This window comes from Leptopilina heterotoma, unplaced genomic scaffold (genome assembly GCF_015476425.1).
Source record: "Leptopilina heterotoma isolate Lh14 unplaced genomic scaffold, ASM1547642v1 Lhet_51, whole genome shotgun sequence".
Taxonomy (NCBI): domain Eukaryota; kingdom Metazoa; phylum Arthropoda; class Insecta; order Hymenoptera; family Figitidae; genus Leptopilina; species Leptopilina heterotoma.
Genome location: NW_025111110.1, coordinates 4,025,865 through 4,044,773, shown reverse-complemented (window position 1 = coordinate 4,044,773; position 18,909 = coordinate 4,025,865).

Genomic DNA, 18,909 nt, shown 5'->3' with positions numbered 1-18,909 from the left:
GGACCTCACGCACTTTTGTCCCAAGTGTGAGGGGGTTTTTTAAATTTTACTGTTTGTAAAATGTATTTACTATTTGTGATGTAAAAATGTTAAATTTGAATTATGTTTCGAAGCAAAGAATATTTTTGTAAGTCCTTCGGATTTTTTACTTGAAAAAATTGGAAACTTTTCTTTGCAGAGAAGAAAAGATTTCTAAAGAAACAATTACTATTATTTATCGTATAATAATTAATTGTAATTGTTCAATTTTAGAATTTAATGAAAATTTTATTCTAATATTTGATGTATTAAAAAATAATTCGCATTTGCTTCGAAAAAGATTCCTACCCGACTGCTTATCACCGAAGAGAACAAGAGAAAGAGAGAGAGAGAGAAAATCTTGTAAATGTACAAATACTTAAGCAACTATTGCGCAATTAAATTACTTCTGTTTTTAATGAGTTGCTAGTATCATATTGTTTTCGAGTAAAGGGGGAGTGTCGACTAATTACTAGTCAGACAATTTCAGTTCAGTTCTCTTCAAAGTTTATTCAATTTCAAATATTATATATTTATACTCGGAAGGAAAACTTTGTGTTTTGCAATATAAGACTTGAGAAATAACTCTAGTAAACTTTCATCTCTATTATTATTATAATTTTTTTTTGTTTGTTTACAAATAAAAAAGAGTTAATTAATTCAAATTTTACTTTGCCGATGCTGACGATTGGAGCGGTGAATATTGAACCAACTCTTTGCGCCTATAAATTGGCCTTATTGCTTTAGCGCTTGTGAGCGAATTTCCGCCGTCTGGCGGACACTTATCGTATAATAAAAAAGGCGCGAAATTCAAATCGAATTTTTTTTTTTGTTTCAACGAGACGATGGATTTTTGTATTTCTAGAAAGAAAAAAAGAGAGAAACAATAGAAAAACAATAGAGAAACAAAATAAAAACAAAATAGAATCAAAATAGAAACAAAATAGAATCAAAATAGAAACAAAAGAGAAACAAAATAGAAATGAAAGAGAAACAAAATGGAAATAAAAAAGAAACAAAAGAGATACAAGAGAAAAACGAAAAATAAAGAAGAGAGCACTTTATTCCCAAGTCTCTCTGAATGATATTGAACTAATTTCCGAAAAAGGCTAATGACAACGAATCGTGAAATTGTACACTGGAAATGATTGTGAAATGGAAAAAAAAGCGAATTATGGAGATTAACCACAGGGATTAGAGTCGTGTCAATCTCGGGATTTAACGGGCGAGAAAGGAAAGAGGAGGGGGGGGGGTTGATGTGTTCGAAGGGGTGACGAGAAAGGCTGGGTAAGGTGTTGTAGCAAACACACAGCAGCGACGCACAATAGATGCGCAGTTAGTAAATTACAGGCTGCTAGGACAATGGTGTACGGTCTCCCGCTGTCCATAGACAGTACATGAAGAGGAGTGCAGCGATGCGTATCCACAGTTCCCCTCTATACACTTACACACACATATACATAAATTTACACATATACCTGTACACACATACATAAATTTACACATATACCTGTTCACACGTACATAAATTTCACATATACATAACTTTACACATATACGTACATGTGCACACATTCACATGTACATAAATTTACACATATACGTATATGTGCGCACATACACATGTACAGAAAATTTACAAACATACGTACATGTGCCCGCAAGCACATGTACATAATATTACACATATACATGTATATGTGAACACATAAACATATAATACACTCATACTTCCATAAATATAGATGTATATTGACACATATACAAATGTGGGTGTATACATTCGAGAAATTCACTTGTAGTTGTGTATATGTGTGTTCTCTATCTCCATATACTCTCCATGCAACTTCACTTAGATGCTCTCCTTTACACATGCTTGGATACACAATCCTGTAAATTCAAGACCAGAAGCTTAACCATCCCTTTTATCATGAATTGTGCGGATGACTTGCTTTATAAATTTCAGAAGCTGACGTCTACAATTTCAGCAAAAACACCTTCAGGCAAACAGGCTGTGAGGTACCTCGAAGATGATACCAACGACTTTCTCAAAGGCTATTAATTTTCAGATTCAACTTTTTCACTTTTAGTTTGTTTGTTTGTTTGCTTTTTTCCTATCTTTTCGTCAACATTTTTTTCTCTCTCTCTCTCTCTCTCTCTCTGAATAAATAATATTTCACAAACAGAAAAAAAATTTTTTTAATTTTTTATTTTTTCCATTTGCCTTCAGTAGATGGTGATGAAAAAACTTATTTTTGGATCGATTTTTAAAAAGAGGAATAATTTTTGCTATCTTATTAGATTTTGACTAAATTTTTTACTGCAAATAGTAGCACATTTTTTCGAAGGTTATCAAATTGAGACAAAAGACGAATTAAAATGTTGCGAAGCAACGTTTTTATTCGTTTTTTGTCTCAATTTGATATCCTTAGAAAAACTGAGAGAAACTTTAAAACTTTTAAATAAAAAAATTATTTTCAATTTTTAATTGATCAATTTGAATTTCGCGCCTTTTGATTTTGTAAGTGTCCGACACGCGGCGGGAATTCTCTCACAAGCGACAGAGAAATGAACGAAATATATAAGAACAAATCCGCTTGTAAATAAATTTTATTTGTTAGATTAATAACAATATTAATTATAATTAATAATTATTATTTTAGTAATTTTTTTTCGTTTAGAGTAGGAAAAAAATTAATTAAATAATTAAATTAGTAAAGTTAACAAACAAACAAAGTAGAACTGAAAAAAATCTTTTGTCTTTTATGAAAATTTTTTATTAGTAAATTCTACGAGAATTCAATTCTTTTAAATACAAAAATAAATAATTTATTGAATAATTGAATTTTTCTCAAAGTCAAAATTGAATTTTTTTAGGATAATTACATTTTTCAAGGAATTTGATTAAAATTGTATTGAAAACAATTGAAATTGTTCGAAGAGTTTTATTATTTATGAAAATAATTGAATTCAGGAAAAAAATTTTATTATTTATGAAAATAATTGAATTCCAAAAAAGAATTTTATTATTTATGAAAATAATTGAATCCCTGTAAAAAATTTTATTATTTTTAGAAATAATTGAATTCCTGTAAAAAATTTTATTATTTCTGAAAATATTTAAATTATTGCAAAGAAGTTGATAAAAAATTTGTAAATAATTGAACTCCTGGAAAATTTTTATTACATTATGAAAATAATTAAATATTTGTGTAGAATTTTATTCAAAAAATTTTTTTAAAATAATTAAATTCTTATTAAAAATTGTTATTAAAATAGTAGATATTGAATAAATCATTGAATTAAGAAAAATTTTTGAAAATAATAATTGAAATTTTGCCAAGAATTTTATTACAATTTTTGAAAATACTTGAATTTTGGAGAAGAATTTTATTAATGAAAATATTTGAATTTCTATAAAGAATTTCATTATTTATGAAAATAATTCAACCTCTTCAAAAAAATGTATTAATAAAAATAATTGAATTATTTAGAAGAAATTTATTAAAAAATTTCTAAATAATTAAATTCATATTTAATTTTTATTATTTAAAAAAATAATTAAATGTTTGAGGAGAATTTTTACAAAAATTTTTAAAAATAAATTGAATATTTTTGGAAAATTTTATTAAAAGAGTTCATGTTGAAAATTGTTCAATTAAGGAAAACTTTTGAAAATAATTGAAATTTTGCAAAGTATTTTATTAAAATTTTTAAAACTAATTGAATTTCGGAGAAGAATTTTATTCGTAAAAATAATTTATATTCTTTAAAGTAGAATTTTCATAAAAAATTTTTAAATAATTGAATTCTTTTGATGAATTTTAATAAAATTTTTAAGAATAATTAAATTTTTCGAGAAATTTTATTAAAATTCTATTTAAATTGAAATCTGCGATAAATTTTATTATTTCTGAAATTAATTGAATTCCTAAAAAGAAAATATTGTCAAATCCGCTTGAAAATAAATTTTAATCATTAAATTAATAATAATATTAATTATTGATAATAATTAATATTTTATTAACTTTTTTCGTTTAGAGTATTAAAAGAAAAAAAATTAATAAAATAATTAAATTATTAAAATTAACAAACAAACAAAATAGAAATGAAAAAAATTCTTTTGTCTTTGAAAGAAAAGTTGTGAATTATTTTTTTAATGAAACATTCAGCTTATAGCAAAAGAAACAAGCGAAACAGTCATACGTCGTAATAATTATTATTTGCAAATGATGATAAAAATTTTTACATATTACTGACAAATTGGCGAAATTGTTTTATATTTTTCGTTTGAAGTATTTTTATGTACATGTTGGGTTTTGATAAAAAATACAAAAAGCAAAAAAGAAAGGAAAGCAGGCGAAAAAAAAATTGGAGCTACCGAGAGTTTTCAAATTAGTTGCGTTAAATTGAAGGGAATTCAAGTCTGTGTGATGGCATGTGATTTAGGATGTAGAGGGGTTGAAAAAGCATTCAAAATAGCATGATGTAATATTATGCATAGCGAGAGACTTCTGTTTCACATTTTGTACATTTCATTTCGTCAGAGGAAAAAGGAAAATAAAAAAAAAATTGTGAGGATTTAAAATTTTAATTTCTCCTCGAATGCCTCGAGCTATCAGTGGAAAAATTTTTATAAAATCACATCGCTTCATAATCTTCACTGCACGAGGGAAAATGTGGACTAATTCTGATTTTTAATTTCATTAGTTCAAAAAAAAAAAAAAGAAAAAAAAATGTGTGGAAAAAAAGAATCTATACACAGAAGACTTGCAAAGAAAATGAAAATTTTAATGAAATAAAATTTTATACGAAATAAAATTATCGTTACGCTTTTAATACTTGGAAATATGGGACAAAATTGGGAAGTGACGACCCAATTTCTTTATTGTAGAATATTTTTTTCAAGTGCAGAAAAGTAAAACTAAAAAAGGAGTTAATTCCTATTTTCACTATTTTATTTTCTAAAATCAAATTCACATTTAAACATTTCTCTCAGAACAAAATTCTCTTTTCAGTTTTTATCGAAATTTAAAATCATATAAAAATATTTTTCCACATTTTCAAATCATTTCCTTCCGGATTTAACGTAAAGAAACTCACGATAATACACGGAGAATAAAAAAGAGACAGATATAGAGAGAGAGAGAGAGAGAGAGAGAGAGAGAGAGAGAGAGAGAGAGAGAGAGAGAGAGAGTGGAGAGAGAAAAAAAAACAACAGAAATACCATTTCCCATTTCTTCGACTTTTGATAACAGTGCACAAACAGAAGCAATGATATTGTGAAAAAGGAGAGTTGTGAACTTGAAGACGATTGTGATTTGGTTACAGTTTCCGATCGTAAACATTCGCAAGTCGTGCAAACTGAAGAAGAAACTGTGAGGGCGCGCAACGGAAGAGAAAATCTGTTTGGGCGAAGGAATAAGATACGATAAGTGTATACATATATACACACACATATATATAGAAAGAAAGAGAGAGAGAGAGAGAGAGAAAGGAGAAAAAGAGGTTTGTCACGATATATAAAAGTCAAGAAACTTGTGTTGTGGTGGACTTTAGGGAACCCCTTTCCTTTCTTCGTCGACGTCGTCGTCGTTGTCGTCCAAAAACCCCGAGGAAAATTCGAAGGTCCTGCCGAATACTTAGCGATGTTCTCGAGTTTATCGAGCGTGAAAATATTCCTCCCATCTTCACTATAGATCCCCTACTTTTCTTCACTCTGACACTGTTTCCTACTCCCCCGAAAATTTCTGTTTATGTACATCTATATTCCAAGTGTATACAATTTCAAGAATACATACATACATCAATATAGTCATATATATATAGAAGTAAATGTTAATAAAAGTACATGTATATATATACTCAATAGTATATTTATAATATTACACTAAAAAAAAAATTTTTTGATTCAAATAATCGATTAATTGACTATTATCAATTAAATATTTACTTCAATCAAATAATATTTATTAAAGTCAATTAAATTGTATTTGAACCAATAATTTCAGTATTTGAAGCAAATATGAATTGAACCATTTAATTGACTCCAATAAATATTATTAAATAATATTTGATTCAAGTAAATGTTTAATTGATAATAGTCAATTAATCAATTATTTGAATCAATTAAATTTTTATTTCAGTGATAATATTATTATATCAGGATTGTCACAAAAATTTAATTTTCTTTTTCCCTAACTTTTCCCTGATTTCCAAACAAAATTTTGACTATTTCCCTGACCCGACTGTAAATTCTTTCAAATTATTCTCGTCATTTCAATTCAATTATTATTTTCTAGAATTTTGAACTGAAATTCTTCTTAAAATGAATTATTTTTAATAATTTTTTAAAAAGTTCTTTGAAAATTTTCAAATTCATTAGTTTACAATTTAATTTTAAAAAATTTCGATTATTTGAAAATTTTGTAATGAAATATATATATTAGAAAATAAAAATTTCAAATAGTTTTAAAAAAATACAATTAAACTTTTTCAAAAAAATTAATTCTATAGAACTCTTAGTTAAAAGCATGAAAAATTTATATTTTCAAATATTTATACTTGAAACATTTCAAAATTTAATTATTACCAACAAATTTTACTGAAATTAATTTTTAAATCAATTTTTAGCAGAGAATTCTACGAGAATTGAATTAAATTGTACATTAAAAATAATTGAAATTCTGCGATTAGTTTCATTATATTTATAAAAATAACTAAATGTTTGTTTAGAATTTTATTAAGATTTTCTTTAAATAATTGACATATTGCTAAGAATTTTATGGAAATTTTTTAAAATAATTGAATTTTGGAGAAGAATTTTATTATTAATAGATATAATTGAAAATTTGAATAATTTTTATAAATTTTCTCTAAGATTAGAAATATGTTTGTTTATAATTCAATTTTATGAATTAGAAAAATAAAAATTTCAAAAATAATTTAAAAGAAAATTCAATTAAACTTTATTTAAAAAAATTAATTCTACAGAATTGTTACTTAAAAGCATGAAAATTTAAAATTTTCTAAGATTTAATCGTTGTTATTTTTTCATGGGAATTATGATTTTCCAAAATTTCGAATTCAAACCTTTTGAAATTCAATAACTTATAAGAATTAAAGATCATTTAAATTCAATGATTTTTTTCTACAATTTTTAACTATAATTCTTCTTTAAATCAATTATTTTTAATAATTTTTGAAAAACTTCTTCTTTGAGAATTTTTAAATTCATTTGTTTACAATTCCATTTTACATGAAATTTCGATTATTCGGAAATTCTTCAATTAAATATAGATTAGAAAATATGAACTTAAAATAATTTTAAAAAATTTCGATTAAGCTTTTTAAAGAAAATTAGTTCCATAAAATTTTTAATTAAAGGTATGAAAAATTCAGATTTTCAAAGATTTTAATTTAAATCCTTTACAAAATTCAATTATTTCTAAAAATTGCAATTATTAGTAACTTCTCCAAAATTCAATTATTATCTAAAACTTTAACTGAAATTAATTTTTAAATCAATTTTTATTAGAAAATTTTACGAGAATTCAATTGTATTTAAATACAAAAATAAATAATTTATTGAATAATTCAATGTTTCTCAGAATTGAATTCTCATAAAGAATTTGATTAACAAATCTTTAAATAATTGAATTCTTTAGATGAATTTTAATAAAATTTTTTTTTAAATAATTAAATTTTTCGAAGAATTCGATTAAAATTATATTAAAAATAATTGAAATTCTGCAATGAGTTTTATCATTTATGAAAATAATTGAATTACTGCGAAGAATTTAATGCCAAATTTTCAAACATTTGAAATTTCCAAAAAATGTATTCAAATTCTATTTTAAATAATTGAATTCCAGTGGAATTTTCGTTATTTTCGAAAATAATTGAATATTCGTTTGGAATTTTGTCAAAATTGTTTTTAAATAATTGAATTGTTTTGGGAAATTTTATGAAAATAATAAATATACAAATTATTGAATTTTAAGAAAAAATTTTTGAAAATAATTGACATTTTACTATAATTTTTATATTAATTGTTTTTTTTTTGTACCGTAGGTCCGAACACATATTATTATTGTTTCGTTTTGGTTATATTATGCATGATTAGTGTCAGAAGCATAAATTTGTCTTTAATTGCATTAAGTGAATCTAGGGGAATTGTGGGGTAAAAAAATAATGACTTGTTAGTTGAATGAGAATCTCTTTATAATACGTGTGTGCTAAAAGCGTCATCAAGAATTCTTTTTCTCGCACTCGCAGTAGGGCAAACTGATTGCTTGTAAAAATAATATATCCGACAATATAATGGCATATATGCAGAAGGGTGTGACGACTTCCATTCTTTGCGTGAATATCTCTCGGGATCAAGAATTGAGGTTTTACCTCCTCTTTTTTGTGCTTTATGTGCAGAGGAGCATACACAACATGTCACGCCCCTTCGGACACCATTATCGTAAGATATTGCACTTGTATATTTATGTAGACACACATACATATTGGAACATTTAAATATAGATATATACTACTGTCGCAATAATTTAATTAATTTTCAAAAATCATAAAATTTTTTACAGGGTTTCAATTATTTTCATAAATAATAAAACTCTTTGAAATTTTTTAAAATCATAATTCCTATAAAAAAATAACAACGATTAAATATTTATTTAAAAATTAAGTTAATGATATTTTTGAACAATTTTAGAAATAAAGATAGTAAATAAATCTAATTCTCTCACAAACGGTGATTGTATTCTCTATTCGAATCACTCCGCTTGTGAGAGAACATTTATGACATCTAGGCGGAAATATAAAGAAATACATTGGCGCGAAATTCAAAAAAATATGTGATCAATCAATTCGAATAACTGATTACTTTGCCTATCATAAAATAAAAAATAAAATCAACCCTTTTCCTATCAAACAAAATGATAAAGAAAAAAATTTTTATTGACCTATTTAATCACAGTTTAGATATTTTTTTACATCGCCCTTTTTTTCTTCGCCTTCTTCTTTCCTCCTCTTTATTTTTATTACGATGAAAAATACAGTCCTGTGTGTAGAAGATAATCAAAGAAGAAAAAAAAATGGAATATGAGGGTGGCGATATAGAAACAAGTTATTTATATTTTTTCTTTAGTTCGGTAAACAGCAGGATATCAGAACTGCAAACTAATAAAGTACACTTAGTATAATCTCAATAAGACGCGAGACACTAGAATGAAAGGCGATAGAAAAGAAAAATAAGAAGGAAAGAATGAAAAAAAAGATGAAGAAGAAGAAGAAGAAGAAGAAGAGAAAAGGGAACTTGATTACTTTTCTCTCTAGCAAGACACTGACGTGACATAAAATAAACGAGGATAAGCGAAAAAACGATTCCGAAATAAAGTGTAATAGATGACTTGGCAGATGAGTAATGTATCAAGATAATCGATCGATTAAGCAGAAATAATGAATGCACAATTTAATTAGATCACGATTCATTCTAGCGAATTGAGACAAAGAAAAAATTCAGTACAGACGAAGAAATATTCTCGACTCAAAAAAAAAAGAAAGAAAATTTCCAAAAGAAAAATATTAAGAAATTTGTGAATTAATTAGCAGGTTTGCCACAGGTCAGGGAAATCAGGAAAAAGTCTGGGAAAGTAGAATTGGTCAGGGAAAAATTAGGGATTTTTATCATTGTAAAATTTCAATTATTTTCAAAAATTTTTCTTAATTCAATGATTTTCAATATTCTACTATTTATAATAAAATTTTTCAAAAGAATTCAATAATTAAACAAAAGTTTTTATAAAAATTTACACGAACATTAAATTATTTTTCAAAAAAAAATAAAAATTTCACAAAATTTAATTATTTTTATAAATAAATAGCAAAATTCTTCAAGAAAATTCAATTATTTACAGGAATTTTAATAAAATTCATTGCAATATTGAATTATTTTCATAAATAACAATATTTATCACAAGAATTTAATTATTTTTAAAACTAAACAAATTCTTTGCAGAAATTCAATTATTTTCAAAAATAAAGAAAATTCTCGTCAATATTTTAATTATCTTCATAAATGAAAAGCAAAATTCTTCGAAAAAATCCAATTATTTTCAGCAATTTTAATAAAATTCATTGTAAAATTTCAATTATATTCATACATAATAGTATTCATCACAAAAATTCAATTATTATCAAAAGCAATAAAATTCAATCCTTTTCAAAAATTTTAATACCGAAAATTTATAGCAAAATGTCAATTATTTTCAAGAATTTTTTTTAATTCAATAATTTTTGTATATTTATTACTTTAATAAAATTTCCCAAAAGAATTTAATTATTTAAGAACAATTTTGACAAAATTATGCATAAATATTCAATTAATTTCTAAAATAATAAAAATTTCACAGGAATTCAATTATTAAAAATAGAATTTGCATAATTTTTTTGAAAAAAGTCAATTGTTTGAAACTTTTTTATAAAATTCTTCGCAATAATTCAATTATTTTCAAAAATAATAAAACTCATTGCAGAATTTCAATTATTTTTAATATAATTTTAATAGAATTCCTCGAAATATGTAATTATTCTTAAATTTTTTTTAAATTCTCGTCAAAATTTTAATTTTTTTTTTAAATAATTTTTCATTTAGAAGATTTTTATCTTCTCTAAAATTCAATTATTTTCAAAAATTGTAATAAAATTCTTAGCAAAATTTCAATTATTTTCAAACATTTTCTTCAGTTCAATGATTTATTAAATATCTAAGTAGATATTAATTTTTATTATTATTTATTTATTTTTATTATTTTATAAATTTTTATTAAAATAGTACTATTTTAATAAAAATTTTTTATAAGAATTTAATTATTTAAAAAAAATGTTGAATAAAATTCTACGCAAACATTTTTTAATTATTTTCGTAAATAATAAATATTTCCCACGAATTAAATTATCTCCAAATTTTATATTAATTTCTTTGCAATAATTCAATTATTTTCAAAAATAATAAAAATTTTTTCAGAAATTTAATTATTTTCATAAATATTGAAATTATTTTTTAGAATTCAATTATTTTTATAAATAATAAAACTCTTCGAACAATTTCAATATTACTTCTAATACAATTTTAATTAAATTCCTCGAAAAATGTAATTATTCTAAAAAGTTTTTTAAAATTCGCCGAAAGAATTCAATTATTTAAAGATTTGTCAATCAAATTCTTTATCAGAATTCAATTTTAAGAAACATTAAATTAAAGTTTTAGATAATAATAGAATTTTGGCGAAATTACTAATAATTGCAATTTTTAGAAATAATTGAATTTTGTAAAGGTTTCAAATTAAAATCTTTGAAAATCTGAATTTTTCATACCTTCAATGAAAAATTCTATGGAACTAATTTTCTTCAAAAAGCTTAATCGAAATTTTTTAAAATTATTTCAACTTTTTATTTTCTAATGTATATTTAATTAAAGAATTTCCGAATAATCGAAATTTCACGTAAAATTCAATTGTAAACAAATGGATTTAAAAATTCTCGAAGAAGAACTTTTTCAAAAATTATTAAAAATAATTGATTTAAAGAAGAATTTTAGTTCAAAATTGTAGAAAATAATCATTGAATTGAAATGATCTTTAATTATTATAAATTATTAAATTTCAAAAGGTTTTAAATTCGAAATTTTTGAAATTCTCAATTCCTATAAAAAAATAACAACGATTAAATATTTATTTAAAAATGAAGTTAATGATATTTTCGAATAATTTTAGAATTAAAGAAAGTAAATAAAAATAATTCTCTCACAAGCGGTGATCGTATTCTCTATTCAATTCACTCCGCTTGTGAGAGAACTTTCATGCCATCTAGGCGGCAATACGAACAACTGCAATGGCGCGAAATTCAAAAACAGAAGAATTTAATAAACACATTAACATTTATTCTATAAATCTATCAATTTAATAAAATTCCTTAAAACTTCCCAGACAAAATAAAAAAAAAACTAGATCAAAAACATAATTAAACGAAAAATTCATAGTTTCTAAAATTGAAAAGTTTCCAAGAAAAAAATTATCGGTCAAACTTTTTATAATTGTAAAAAAAATTTTCCCAAAAGCGCAACTTTTCAACAACAATTTTCTTTTGTTTTTTCTTCCTCTTTTTTTCTTGCAATGAGGGGATAATAATTTACGTGTAGAAGAAATGAAAGAATAGAGAGAGGGGGGGGGAGGGAATAGGCAAAAGTTAAAGACGTGAGTTTATAGGTGAGGAGTGAAGAAAAGAAAGTGAAAGAGAAGGATGGAAAAGGAAGAAAGAAAGTAGTAAGTATAAGGGAACACAGTTCGAGCATTTTTCACTGCGACACAAGAGGGCGAGTAATCTTTTATTTGTCCGCTGGCGGATCTACCCCCGTACACCCGTTTCCTCAGCGCGGGTGCCGCAATTCTTTTCACACTCGGCAGACATCTTTTCCGCCATCTTTCTTGCTAATTACCCGACCCGTTTTTCAACGGCTCTCAAACCTCAAGTTGAACGCTCGCTCTCCCCGCATTCGCGGAAATGACATGAAATATTCAAGCAACCAACTTTACGGTGCGGCTTCTATCTGCGATCTGCGCCTTCTTCCGCCCCCCTAACTCTCTCTCTCTCTCTCTCTCTCTCTCTCTCTCTCTCTCTCTCTCTCTCTCTCTCTCTCTCTCTCTCTCTCTCTCTCATACTTATTTTCTTCTCTTTCTTTCTTTCTTTATTTTTTTTTCTCCTCCTCCCCCCTTTATATACGACAGCCGCCTTCAATCTCACTTCCTCTTTCTCTAGTTATAGTAATGCGTATGTATACGAGACTTATTTCGATCCTGCTGCCGATTCTCTCTTTCGCATCGCGTATACTTCTTTGGGAAAATATATACATACACTCACCCCTCCCCCCATCCCTCTCTCTCTCTCTCTCTTTCTCCTTTTCGCTCTCTTTTTTTTCTCTCCCTCTGAAACGAATTTGCTACGTGACATGAATTAAATCGAAAGTTTTATGGTCCTCAATCCTATGGCTAAATTACCTTCGGATTGCCGGCAGCATATTTCAAGCCGATCGCTAGTGACGGATAACTTTACGCTGAATTATATCGGATTTAATATACTAATTCGATAATATCGGATAATAAATAAATAATATAGACAAGAAGGGTTGATGTGTCTATTATTATAAACGTTTCTCGAGAAATTCACTCAACAATATTAAGATTGATAATTCAACTATATATATCTATATACACGTTTAACATTGTTTTTCAAATTAACCTCCTAAATCCATTTATTTCCAGTAGAATGAAGATAATTTAACACTCGGATAATTTCATAAAATTTAATCCAATAATCTATAATTATAATATAAGTTTTATAAATAAGGGAGGGAAAAAAGTTCGTTAGGCTAAAGAAATGAAAGAAAATAAAAAGAAGAAGAAGAAGAAAATAAATAAAAATATAAACGAAAAATATTAATTTAAAAAAGCAAAAGAAAAGTAGTCTATATAAATGAAAGAAATAAAATATAACGAAAATAGTAAAATAATAATTAAAATAAATGCACCCAAAGAAAAATTTCATTTAAACCTAAATATAATTTATTTGAGTAAAATAAAAAGAAATATTTGTTTTCGAGATTACTAAATTATTTATTTTAATATAAAAATCTTTCTCGACCTAAATAAAAATTCTATTTGAGCAAAAAAAAAAATTAAAAAATTATTTTTTTATACCCTATAAAATAATATATGTCTTTTTTATTCTTGTGGCCAAAAAGAAACAATTGTGTCCTACCGGACACAATTTCATTTTTTATTATAATTTATTGTTTTTACATTTGTTTATTTATTGTGTTTATATTCATGACTGTCAATTAATTATTTTGTTAAAAAAGCGTTCATTCATTAAAAAATATTTTATTTACAATTATTTTATTTATTTTTACTCTTCTTTTATCTACACTCAGAGGAAAAGATTAAATATTTCACTAGCCAAATGGATTTTTTTATATTTATTTCAAATTAAAATTTTATTTCGTTTAAATAACATTTTTTAGAAGTTTTTTCGAAAATTCAAAATAACTCAATTCTTCGAAACTTGGTAAAATTTTGTAATATAGATATATTTAATTGATTATTCAAAATAATGGATTTATAGAAGAATTTTATAGTTAAAAACACTAAAAAAAAATTTAAATTTTGGAGAATGATTGCTAAATTTCAATTATTTTTAAAAGTTATAAAATTCTTCGTAGAAATTTAATTATGTTGTAAAAATGGAAATAATTCTTTGCAAAATTTCAATTATTGACAAAAATTTTTCTTAATTTAATGATTTTCAATAACTACTATTTAAATGAAATTTTTGAAAAGTATTCAATTATTTAAAAAAAAAAATTTTAAACAATTTTAAGCAAACATTTAATTATTTTCATAAATAATAACACTTTCAGAGGAATTCAATTATTTACAAATTTTTTAAAAAAATTTCTTCACAAAAATTCAATTATTTTCAAAAATAATAAAAAAATTTTGTAGGGATTCAATTTTTTTTATAAATAAATATAAAAAGTCAATTATCTTTACAAATAGCAAAATTCTTCACCGAAATTCAATTATATTCAAGAATTTTAAGAAAATTAATTGCAAAAATCAATGATTTTCATAAATAACAATATTCATCACAAGAATTCAATTATTTTCTAATATTCTTCGCAAAAATTCAACTATTTTTAAAAAAACTAATTTATCTTTATAAATGAATAGCAAAATTTTTTCAACAAAATTCATATATTTTCAGGAATTTTAATAAAATTAATTGCAAAATTTCAATTATTTTCAATATTCTACTATTATAATAAAATTTTCCAAAAGAATGCAAATATTAAACAAAAATTTTGATAAACTTCTACGCAAACATTAAATTATTTTCCAAAAAAAATAAAAATTTCACATAAATTCAATTATTTAAAATAGAATTTACATAAACTTTTTCGAAAATTTCAAATGTTTTAAAATTTGGCATTAATTTCTTCGCAATAATTTAATTATTTTCAAAAATAATAAAAATTTTTACAGGGATTCAATTATTTTCAAAAATAATAAAATTTCTTACAGGGATTCAATTATTTTCATAAATAATAAAATTCTTTTTTGGAATTAAAATATTTTTATTAATAATAAAACTCTTCGAACAATTTCAATTATTTTTAATACAATTTTAATCAAATTTCTCGAAAAATGCAATTATTCTAAAAATTTTATGAAAATTCATCGAAAGAATTCAATTATTTAAAGATTTGTTGATAAAGTTCTTTGTGAGAATTCAATTGTAAGAAAATTTAAATTATTCAATAACTTATTTATTTTTGTATTTAAGTAATTGAATTCTCGTATAGAATTTCCTAATAAAATTTGATTTAAGAATTAATTTCAGTTAAAATTTTAGATAATGATTGAATAATAAAAGCATTGTAGCGTAAATTTTTAGAAATAATTGAATAATCGAAATTTCCGTAAAATTGAATTGTAAACAAATGGATTTGGAAATTCTCAAAGAAAATTTTTAAAAATTATTCAAATCTTCAATTATCTCTATTAATAATAAAATTTTAATAAAATTCTAAGCAAAATTTCAATTATTTAAAACAAATTTTAATAAAATTCTAAACAAACATTTAATTATTTTCATAAATAATAAAACTTATCACAGAATTTCTGGATTTTTTTTATTTGTTTCAAATAAATTTTTATTTTGTTATATAAAATCTTATTTAGTTCAAATAAGATTTTTATTTAAAACAAATAATTAATTTAGTAGCCTCTGAGACAAACATTCTTTTATTTACCTCAAATAAATTATATATTTGTTTTAAATGGAATTTTTCTCTGACTGTATTTATTTAGTTTTATTATTATTTTACTATTTTAATTATCAATTTTATTTATTTCGTGTATTTATAATGTTTAATTTTTTTTCCTTTTTTAAATTATTCTTTTAATATTTACAATTTCGTTTATATTTAAAAAAAATTTTTTTTTTTTCGTTTTATTTTGTTCATCTTCATTTTATTATTTCTATTTAAATTTTTATTTAAAAACTCCTTTATTTTAAGCTCCTTCATTTTATTTAACGTTATTTATAACAATAATTATTTAATATTTATTTATTTACTTAAAAATTTTTAATAAATCTATAAATTAAGGTATTTGTCGCGTAAATTCGTTTTCGACAGAATTTTTTTAAATTTCACATAATTATTCTTTGGATATTTATCTACAAAATAAGGCCTATTAAAATAAAATTGACCGTCTGTAAGTCTCAAAAAATGAAATCAAAGTTTCGATTTTTAACATGTACGGTATAGGAAAACCAAATGAAAACCACAGATTTTTAATTTTTGCACTTATACTAATCGACAGATTTTTTAGAAAAACTAAAGTTTTATTTATAGAACCAAAATGAACTTTTATAAAAAAAATGAAAATTTTTCACCGTCTCGTTTAAAAGATATTTAACATCAAACTTGAAAAATTATTTTAACATTTACTGTAAATGACAGGTGAATTCGTAAACGTGGCAATAGCGCTTGTTAAATACTACAGCTTGTCTGCTACTTTTGGCGCGAAATTTTAAAGACGGCCATACGCCAAACTTGCGACGTTGCCACGATCGTTTTTCATGCGAGAGGTTATGAATATACATTGAGAACATCTGTGTGTCAAACTGTACGTCCGCAAAAGTTTTTCGGAAACTCGCATTCATAATCGTTTCATAAGTACAGTCAACGGATACAAACTTTTGAGAGTGACCAGTCGCGCGACAAATACCTTAATACTTACAAAGCTGACAAAAAAAAAATGCTCAGCAAATAAATTGAAATAATAATCAAAATAATAAAACGAGTAATTTTTCAAATGAAAAATTAATTGACAATGTTGTAAATAAACAAAATAGTGGCACTAAAATAACAAGTTAAAAAAAACTATGAATAAACTAATTTTGAAAAAAACATAAATAATTACCTGAAACAATTTACAGGAACATGAAAAAACAAACAGAAATTACCGAGTTTTGAAATAATCTCCACGTCCCATCGGAATATTTTCTCCATATCCTTTTCGAATTATCAAATAATAGATCTTCTCTCCTAAATCTCCATCTCTAGATCTCTAATATTTTTTGATCTATTAAATGATCTAATTACTGTGAGCTCGTTATCTTGATCGAGACTTGCACACACACACAGACAGACACCTATTTATTTTGCATGTCTCTCTACCTTTTATTTTCGAAAGGATACGAGCGAGAAAAAAAGAGAAGGAAGGAAAGAAAGAAAGAAAGAATATATAAATATTTGGTCTTGTGGAAAATAAATTGCGCCATAAAAGATTATATACAACTGCATAGAAAATAAATGCACTTCATAGTTGTGCATCTGTTTCCTGCATTTACAGTGAGCGCCTAGTCGAAAATATATGTATATATATGTAAACTATAAATTTTCGTCACTTTGAATGAAACAAGATGCACCTGCTATTTACTAACCTTGATAAAACGCTTGGCCTTCGTTAAAAGTCCCAGCGTGGTATGCCTTGACGTTTCAGGACCCAATGGTACTAACCCTTTCAGCTTTTCAAGACAATTTCTAAGGTGTGCTCGTCTGCAACAAAAAAGAAAGGAAAAATTTATTTTATTTTCTTTATTTTTACTTGTATTTTGTTATTTACTTACACAGTAGCTAATATAATTATATTTTGAATTATTGATTAAAAAGTTATTTTATAATTATTAAGAATTATTTTTTGCAATGGTATTTGATATTTTTTCCCATTTTGTTTCTTCAAATAATTATCAGTCAACTAGAATTGAAAATAGTTTGAAAAAATCAGACAAGTTTGCACTTGTCCGATTTTTTTCAAACTATTTTCAATTTTAGAAACTTGTCTAATTTTTCTCAAACTATTTTCAATGTTAGTTGACTGATAATTATTTGGAAAAAAAATGGGAAAAAATATTAAATACCTCGTTTACTGAGCTTTTGTAATAAATTATCTCTTTGTCATTTATTACTTCGTAAATCCATGATATGGTGATATAAATTCTTATATTTATACTTAATAGGACAGTTTATAGCTGACTTCTTCTTTTCAATGAAGACATTTTTTTCGAAAATTACTACAAAATATTTTTTGCATTTTTCAACGGGGGTAAAGAAAAAATCGATTTATTTCTTTTTATTCTTTGGTTGAATATTTGAAATAAGGATCGGAAAATATATAAAAAGAATAAGAAAAAATAATTTACCATATTTTTTCTCATTTTTTTATATTTTATATTTTTTAAAAATTATTTTTAAAAAATTCGAATAAATATTAGGTAATAATTAACAAGTAATAAACAAGTAATAAAATAATTAATGAACTAATAATTAGATTAATAATAATGCCGCTGAAGTTAGCAACGAAAACTATTATTTGAAATTTTTACAGATAAAAATGTCATTATCAATTAATATTATTAACAAAATAATATTTTAATAAAAATATAAAAAAGTTGAAAGAAAAATAAAATAAATAAATATTTTTCTTCCTCTAAAATATGAATTTTTTCAAGAATTTCTACATTTTTCACATTTATTACTAAAATTTCTAACATAATTACTAATAAATTATTCATTAATATTTATCGCAATTTTTGAAAAGTCATAATTAGTCAATTACAGAGAAACTTTTCATAGTTTTTGTTTATTTTTTATACAATATTTCGGCCTCTTCGATATTTTTTAAAATTTTATTCTAAGAAATAATTTTTATAATTAATTTTTCATTTTTTCTCTTATTCTCTTGTTTGACACTTTTTATT